This window comes from Palaemon carinicauda, chromosome 38 (genome assembly GCF_036898095.1).
Source record: "Palaemon carinicauda isolate YSFRI2023 chromosome 38, ASM3689809v2, whole genome shotgun sequence".
In the NCBI taxonomy this organism is placed as follows: domain Eukaryota; kingdom Metazoa; phylum Arthropoda; class Malacostraca; order Decapoda; family Palaemonidae; genus Palaemon; species Palaemon carinicauda.
This window is the reverse complement of record NC_090762.1, coordinates 61,785,929-61,795,540: the sequence shown is the minus strand read 5'-3', so window position 1 is coordinate 61,795,540 and position 9,612 is coordinate 61,785,929.

Below are 9,612 nucleotides of genomic sequence, written 5' to 3'. Positions count from 1 at the left end.
CCTGTGAGACATCAAAGTAATTGTATATCCAACAATTCTTTTTTAGGTATTGTGCTATTTTTCAAGGTTACATGTTTCTTCGATTTTGATGAAACTCGGGGAATGGAGATTATTACATGATAAAAAATAAATTTACCTTGACTCACAACATTTAAGTTCAAGACCAATTAAAAAAAAATGTAAGTTCAAAGTTTTATTTTCCTTTGATTTGGATGAAACTTATGAGGTAGTATCTAGGTGTTGGGGAATTTATCTCCCAATAATATAGGCTTGTCCCCAAATTTAGGTATTTTTCACTTTATCCCCCAAAATGTTATAGTTATATGTCACTATATTGCATAAATTTTCATGGTCTCATAATGGTTAGCTCTTCCTAATAATTTTTTTCTGTCATGACTGTTAACTTTTAATATTATTTTGATGAAACTATATTTATTTCATTGTATGATTTGAAAATGTTTCAAATGACACATACGCTACATTCACATTCACAGTTACATTATGGAATGTTTGTGTGGAATGGTATATATTTGTTAGAGGAGATGCAGGTAAAATCTAGTTTATTGTCACTATCGTTATCATAAATTGGGCTGTCATTATTATTATTATTATTATTATTATTATTATTATTATTATTATTATTATTATTATTTTGAATAGGCGAGCTTTCATACGTAGCAAGCCTGAGGCTATCAGACTGCTGAACAAATCTCCTCAAAATAGAACATCCGTATATGAACAATAAGAAAATATGCAGATATCCAATTAATGCAAGCAACATTCTTCTTCATAATGAAAGGCTAAAATTCATTAGATCAAGTTGAGGTTTTTTTTTTTTTTCATATTTATCGAACGAACGTCAGGGCTATTTTTGAAGTCTGATTAAGGAACAAGCTTGACTTGTAGAATTAGATGCTAATGCGTTGTTGTAACCGGAATGAGATTTTTTGTTAATGTTTTGATGTTTATATTTTATTATTATTATTATTATTATTATTATTATTATTATTATTATTATTATTATTATTACTGTAACCCAAAATATTGGTATTATTTTGGTTAGATGAAATACAGTATATGAAGAAACTTAGATAGGAGATTTTTGACTTGGTTCGTTAAAGGTTTTTAGTTTTTCATTTTTTTTTTCTATATGCAATTTGATGTGGCAAATCCTGTGGTCATTGTCGATAAGAGTATCACCAGTGGGGACTAAGATATTACATGTAATCGTATTTAAGATTCCTGGAGAGAGAGAGAGAGAGAGAGAGAGAGAGAGAAAGAGAGAGAGAGAGAGAGCGCGAGCTGGTTATACACCAGTGATTTTTCAAAAGGAACAAAAAGCCTTTTGGAAGACCTTTCCAATACCTTACTCAGCCCAGGCCCTGATAGAATGAGAAACTGAAAGGGAATGGAAAAGCGGTAGATAATAAGTGAGGAGACATAAATGAAGTAATAGAATTATTATTATTATTATTATTATTATTATTATTATTATTATTATTATTATTATTATTATCCAAGCTACAACCTTAGTAGGAAAAGCAAGGTGCTATAAGCCCAAGTGCTCCAATAGGGAAAAATAGCCAAGTGAGTAAAGGAAATAAGGAAATAAATAAAAGATGAGAACAAATTATCAATAAATCATTCTAAGAACAGTAACAACGTCAAAACAGATATGTCATATATAAACTATAAAAAGACTCGTGTCAGCCTGTTCAACATGAAAATATTTGCTGCAACTTTAAACTTTTGAAGTTCTACTGATTCAACTACCCGATTAGGAAGATCATTCCACAACTTGGTCACAGCTGGAATAAAGCTTCTAGAGTACTGTGTAGTATTGAGCCTCATGGTGGAGAAGGCCTGGCTATTAGAATTAAGTGCCTGCCTAGTATTACGAACAGGATGAAATTGTCCAGGAAAATCTGAATGTAAAGGATGGTCAGAGTTATGAAAAATCTTAAGCAACATGCATAATGAACTAATTGAATGACGGTGCCAAAGATTAATATCTAGATTAGGAATAAGAAATTTGATAGACCGTAAATTTCTGTCCAACAAATTAAGATGAGAATCGGCAGCTGAACACCAGACAGGAGAACAATACTCGAAACAAGGTAGAATGAGAGAATTAAAACACTTCTTCAGAATAGATTGATCACCGAAAATCTTGAAAGACACTCTCAATAAGTTTGGCTGTAATAGAAAAGAAGCAATATGCTGGTCGGAAGTCTGATCATTTTGAGGAGGCTTGAGGTTTACAGGGTAAAGGTCGAAGGTCCGCAGGTGTTGTTATGGAGTTGTAGGTCAAATATCCGACAAATATTGATGAGGAGGTGATTGCATATCGAGAGGAACGTTGATAACCTATAACCTAAACTATTTTCTAATTCATTTGATAATGCAGATGGTAGCAGTCTTGATTACTTAAACGTATAAGAAGATTACATTTGTTTAACTTATTGTTATTCCTACTTTTGTTATAGAGCAGAAGGGACGGGCGTGGATTGTTTAGTTTATCATCTTTTACTTGTGCCAAGTGGTATTACATTAGCAAATGATGTTCTTCCATCACCTCCTATTATTATTATTATTATTATTATTATTATTATTATTATTATTATTATTATTATTATTATTTTTATTATATTAACTAGCTAATCTACAACCCTAGCCAGAAAAGCCGGATGTTACAATCTTGGGGTCTCCAACAGGGAAAATAGCCCGGTGAGGTAAGGATATGGTTAATTAGATAAACTACATTATATATGAGAAGTAAGGAATAGAAATTATAGAATATTTTAAGGTCAGTAACAACGTTGAAATAGATCCGTCATATATAAACCATGAATAGATACTTGTGTCAACCTATTCAACATAAAAACATTAGCTGCCAGTTTGACCATCTGAAGTTCCACCGATCCAACTGCCGAATATATTCAGTTGAATTCCATAGGAGGACAAGAATGAGAATGATTAAATCACCAGTGACAATATAACCGCAGAGTGGGACATTTGACCAGATAGATGTGCATTGTCGGGTGCCGTACCTCTCATCAGGTAAATAAAATGGAATACGAATAACTATTTACCCTATCTAGGAATGTATCACTACCTGCCGTGCGTTGCAGATTGTCTTATTTTGCAATAACTCTTTCCAAATCAAACCAGTTATGTAATGCAACGAACTAGCAACAGCCCTTTAGTCGTGATTTGTTTAATATGTTGATAAACTGTATATTTTTTTGATTAGTTAATTCAATAACTTTAATAGCTTACTTGTAAAATAGATGCTGAGGTCAGGGATTTTGTACGAGTTTTTATTTATTTATACAGCATATACTGTAGAGTGGAATATGTAGATTAAGAAATTTTTTTTACATCATGTAGTATTAAGGTTGACCTTCTTCAACAATAATCAAATGAAGTTGAATGATATATTCAATGTAACTAGTTGAACATTTCTGGTTAGGAAAGTTGGAAAGTCCCTGAAGAGATGGGGAAGAACTCCAAGATGTCTCAATTCGTACAGGGAAAACCTGGACCGAAATGTTACCGATGATTTTGGTTTTCTTAAAGTTTAATCTCCAATAGAATTCATGACTTATGTATGAGTTTTTAAAACTGATTTAATGTAAAGATTACCGGTTAGCATTGATACATATATATATATATATATATATATATATATATATATATATATATATATATATATATATATATATATATATATTCTCTCCCTTTTCAAGCCTGTCAGTCGCCCTTCTTCACAGAGAGAGAGAGAGAGAGAGAGAGAGAGAGAGAGAGAGAGAGAGAGAGAGAGAGAGAGAGAGAGAGAGAATGTATATCATGGTTGTGTCAATTACATACTCGACTTACGAATGTTAAATCATAGGTTTTATTGTAAATATTCCTGTCTAATATAGGTTTTCTTCATAAAATCTCATCTCTCCTGATTATAGTGGTTGAAGATAATGTCGGTTTTGCTTTATCTCTGGATCATAGGTTTCAATCCTATCCGGGGTTGAGGCTGTTATCCTAAAATGAATTCCCTCGTGAATCTTCATTCCAGAGACAGTAAATTCGACAGTAAAAACCTAGAACACCTACAGAATGCTTGGATTCACATTTGAAGTTGAGCTTTTTCTTCATTAATTCAGTAAGTCAGTGGGTGTTACCACTTTTGACGTAAGGGTTTTGGCTTCTGGACCAAATTAATCCACAAGTAAAATGAGTATTTATCATCACTAATCTTCTAACCATCTGTTTCGTATTGCTATTGCCTTATTATGAATATTTTCTTATTTTATTGCTTATGATAATATGGTCTTGATATGTTTGGACGCATGATATCTAAATTCCTGATAACATCAATTTTCATAACTACCATTACTATGTATATAGAAAATACAAAGTCCAAGTTATTTTTTCATGACATAAATTCCCCCCGTTTACAATATTCCTTAAAGTATTAATATAAATTGATACACAGAAAGTTTCCTTGAGCTTAATGTAAGTAAATGGACACCGGGAATATTCAATGTACAGCATTTTTTGGCTTTGTTTTTAAGAGCCCTCAGCCTTGGCACCAACTAAACCTTTGGCTTCCATGCAAAACCTGGGTTTTAGTCTTTGATCTTTGGCAGTTGTCCTTGTGCTTGAAACCATAACAAGGAGAGTCATGTAATACAGATATGCTAAGTTACTTGCATTTAGCATTGAAGTCGAACCGTGATAATAATGTTGATAGTTTGAGATGTGTTTTTATCTGTAGTTAAGATTCTTTTTGTGCCAACTTTTGAGGGATTTTCTGCCGCTTCAAACCTTTGGTAACAGCTATTTAAGGGTTTTATGTGGTTGGTATCCTTTATTGACAACTGCTTCGAGTTTTCCTATAATTGAGAACTTTAGGCGACAGCTGTTATGGATTTTTTGTGGTTGGGATCCATTGGAGAGAGCTGTTTAGGGATTTTTTTTTGTGGTTGGTAGCCTTTGTTGACATATTAATTTCCCAAAGCATCATGCATCGGGCAGGACACAGAATGCCCTACCTAGCAAGATGAATACATCCACCCAGTTCAGGTCGGACAAAAGTATCCTTTACCCTTTACAGCTCTGGTTGTTGCCGTGTGAACAAGTCAACTGTCTTCCCATAGTCTGACCTCTTTCTTAATGTTGCGTTGTCTGCATTCTCTTCCTCCAATTGTGTCTGTGTTCAGTGCGCTTAACATTCAGCATGGAGTCCGAGCATGTGAAAAGTCGTTGTCCGGGAGTGAATGAAAAGTTTCTGGAGCTTTTCTATCACAAATTGAAGTGAATCCGTACTCATTGTGCACCTCATGTTGGGTTCATGTTTACTATATGAGATCTCCTGTCTGGAGTGTGTTAAATGGCCTGACTGGCAATGGACTCTGATGGCAACAAAGAAGAAGAAATCTAAGAAGGAGCGCTCTGTGAAGGGAAGTAGGGGTTCCAGGACTCCTTCCAGGGCTTCTTTTACGAGGAGCCCTTCAATTCCAGCTGTGTCTCCTGCCTCCTCCAAGGGTCTCACAGTTTGCCGTTCTCCGAGAGGGGCTTCCTTATCATTAGAGCTGTCAGCGTCCAGGGAGCCCTCCGTGGAGCAAAGCCTTCTGGACGTGTGGGCCCATGTTAGGTTCAGTGAGACTCCCTCAGCTGACTTCATGTCAAAGATGGCGACTGCCTCGTGTGCTGCTTTAATCACAGCTTTCCAGCCCAGCCTGCTTCACTCAACCTCCTCCCGGCCATCTTACTGCTCTTGGGGTCAGCGAGAGGCCACATGGCCGCTCCAGTTCCCTTGCAGGCTCCCTCGCTGGCCCACGTGGATGCGCCAGCTGTCTCTTGAGCTGGCCTCTCTGGACCATGTGGGTGCGCCGGCGGTCTCAGGAGCCGCTTCGCTGGACCATATGCGTGGGCCAGTTTCCGCATTACTGTTGTCCCCGCTTCTGGAGGACTTCCCGAACTCCCCATCCTGTCAGGGGGTGGGGGGGGGGGGGGCGTTACTCGTCTTAGCCCCTTCAGGTCTCCTTACAGTAACGTCCAGCTGTTCCGGTCTATGCCGGGCCAGCCGTCATTGTTGTTGAGGATCAGAAGGCCTTCTGCCGGGAGGCTTCCCAGTTCAGAGATCGGGAAATCACTTCCCCACGTTGTGACAGGGCGAAGGATCGAGGATCCAAGAAACAAAGATCCAAGTCCCTGTTGGTGAAGGTCGTCTCCCCTTACATGATGCATTGGGTCAGAACCAGCCGAAGAGATACGATCTGCCATAGGTTCTCATCGCGGCATGGAGGCAGGAGTAGGTCACCGACTAGCAAGAGTCCTAGCTGCTGATCTGACCATTACTGTTCCCATGAGGCCCACAAGAGCTCTCCCGTTGAGACCGTTTGGTCCCTGCGGCCTATGGGAGGGCCGCTTCTCTTGTTCCCACTTGCTACACTTCAGCGCTGCCTGCTTTGTTGAGTGATGCTCCTTGTCACGCTGCCTAGCTCAGGGGTTCCAGTGATGAGCGCTGTTCATTGTCACCCCCTCCCCCACTTTGCCTGTCTCAGACAAGGGCAACAGGCCTGGTTATCCTTCACTGCAGTCAGGAAGTTGGTCTCTTTGCTCATGTGAGAGGTCCATCGACCTTTCCTCGGATGGGGATTTGTCAAGGCTGAAGCAACACCAAGGCCCCTAGTAGAAGCCTTCCTCCTTTAGTTGGGTCATTGCCCTAATGAGAAGTCATGTAGGACTCCCCATTCCCGCACGGCCTCCCGTCGTAGAAGACTCCTCAGAGGTGGTCAAGACTGGTGTCCTGGGCCATCACCAACCTAGATGAAGTAATTGCGGGGCCCAAGAACTTCCTCAGAGCTCTTAGCTGCCTCAAGCTCCTCCTGCTGATGAAGGTTCATCACAGACTCTTCTACGGTCCAGAGGGCATCGCATTGGGACATGTACCACCAGCCAAGGACAACCTGGAGGAGTTGGCTCCTGGTTCCACGGAGGACAAGCTATTAGGTGGGAGGCTGTTGTTCTCCTTCCAGGAAGTGGTTTCGAAGGAGGCCTTATCTCGTTTGGTCTTGCAAATAGCTTCCTGGATCAACATCTGGCCGGTGGCAGTCTTGTCTCTTGCTATGAGTCACATCAAATTCAATGACTAAAGGGAGCAGTTCCGGGAGTTGGTTCGGTCGTGGGCAAAGCAGTCAACTTCCTCTCAATGCAGGTTCTCACCCAGTGGGCAGAGTGGGTGCTTTGTCAGAGCCGAACTCTCCTTGCTTGGCTTCTTAAGAAGATCCCGGACAGGGAAGCCTACCTCCTCAGGAACTCCCTAGTGTCGAAGGACTCCCTCTTTCCGGAGGACCTGGTTGCTGATACCTTGTAGAAGTGGCACAGGCCCAACCAAGACGCGGTTCTCAACAGGGCCATCGCTGTGAAGCAGTCCAGCAGGTGCGCCAGAAACCCTCCCCCTAGACCTCGATACCAGCTTCAACCTGCGCCTGTACCTTTGGAGCCCTCGACGAACGGATGGTCCCCAGCAACCACTTCTTTGCACTCTGGATCCTCTAGGAAGAGATAGGAAGCAAAGATACAAGTTATTGTTGTTCAACATGGAACTGGGTGTCATCTTCAATTGGAAGAAGTCACAAATATCTCAGAAGCCAGGGCTTTTGGGGTGAAGGAGCGGCTCGACCGGCTGGACGAAGTCGCCTCGCCATTTCTTCAGGCTCTACAGGTTGTGGGTTGCCTCTCAAAACATGGGTGGAGCTGGGCAAAATTCAGGGACGACCCTAGGACGGTGCAGGTCCTGAGGGAAGCCTACCATAGTCCCTTTCAAACCATCCTCTCTCCCCTCATCAAAAGGTGTGACTTCTCATTCCTTCAACCAAAGGACCAGCTACAGAGGGGGGCCTTGAAGCGTAGGTGGAGGAGATGCTGCAGAAGGCGGACAAAAAGTCCCCAGGATTCTTTAGTCGCTCTTACTAGTGGAGAACTCCCCGGGTGGCTGTAGACCGATGATAGACCTCTCCGCCATCAACGAGTTCATCATTAACGTCGTTCTGGATGGAGATACCTTGGAGAGTCCTGGCAGCCATCAGGGAAGGTGACTATATGCTGTCCCTGGACCTTAAGGATGCTTTTTTTCCAGATCCTAATATATCCAGCAAGCAGGAAGTTCCTACGAGTCAAGTGGGGAACAATATCTTCCAACTTTAGACCTTCTGGTTTGGGTTGTCCACAGCACTGCATGTCTTCACCAGGGTCTTCTCCCTAGTCTCCCAGTGGGGTCACGAGAGAGGGATCAGACTCCTGGGGTACCTGGACAACTGGTTGCTTCTTTCCTCCCCAACAGAATCCTTAACGAAGCAAAGATATGAGTTATTGTTGTTCATCATGGAACTGGGTGTCATCTTCTATTGGAAAAAGTCACAAATGTCTCGGAGGCCAGGGCTTTTCCGGTGTCGCTCGACTGGCTTGACGAAGTCGCCTCGCCATTTCTGCAGTGCTCTATGAAACCCCTGGTAGCCTGGCAGAGGCTTTTAGGGCACCTGGTGTCCCTTGAGAAGCTGGTGCCTCATGGCAGGCTCACGCTCCAACTAGTGCAGTGGGACCTGAAGACCAGGCACCTCGACGGACGTCTCACTGTTGGATTATCCTCAGCAGCTTCTGCTGTTCATAGATGTATCTGTTCAAGGAGTCCCAGTAGGGCCCCTGGACTCCCGAAGAGAAGATTCTCGACATCGAGGTGGAACTTTACACAGTCCACAGAGCTCTCCAGTCCCTGGCTGGTCTAGTAGCAGGGTGGGCGGTAGCTCTCATGCAACATCACCACTGTGGTGCCATACGTCAAGAGGCAAGGGGACCTCAAATCTCGAAAGTTGTGCACTTGGACTGAAGAAATCCTTGGATGAGCCTCAGACAGAGGGAGATCACTGACAGCGAGGTTTATCCCATGCAATAGAAATGTGTTAGTTGATGGCCTCAGCAGAAGGGGCCACGTCCAGGGCACAGAGTGGTCACTGCACCCGGACGTAGCGAATCGCCTGATAATCATGTGTGGCTTCCCCTCACTGGAGCTTTTTGCTACAAGGCTCGACGCAAAGCTCTCCGTGTTCTGTTCCCTATTGCCAGACTCAGCAACAGTCATGGAGGACACCTTCCAGCACCCGTGGGACTGTCTGGACCCCTACACTGTGAAAAAATTAATATTATAGTTAAGAAAAAATACAAATGATTTTTTTTATTTTTTCATTATATTATATTTGTAGTAGAATATTAAGCTGTTATATTTTGGTCCTTCAACCTTGTCTAATTACATTATTTTTTTTGCAGCATGCCCTACTCCCTGTAGGGTTTGAAGTGGGAACTAGAAGTTGAATGACAATGTTTGCCTGTGTGTAGGAAGTTTCCATGGATATTGGTCCACATACTGGTCCCCAGAAATAGGTGAACATAAAGTGGCATAGAAAAGTTTTCAGTAATAGCCAAACTTTTATGTGTGGTCAATGTACAAACTCGGCTGACTGTTCATGCAAATAATGAACCACAGTGTTGCAGGGTTCTCCTTTAAGCTTGAAGTTTTTTCTGTCATAAGCCTGGAATTTTCTCAGGAATAAT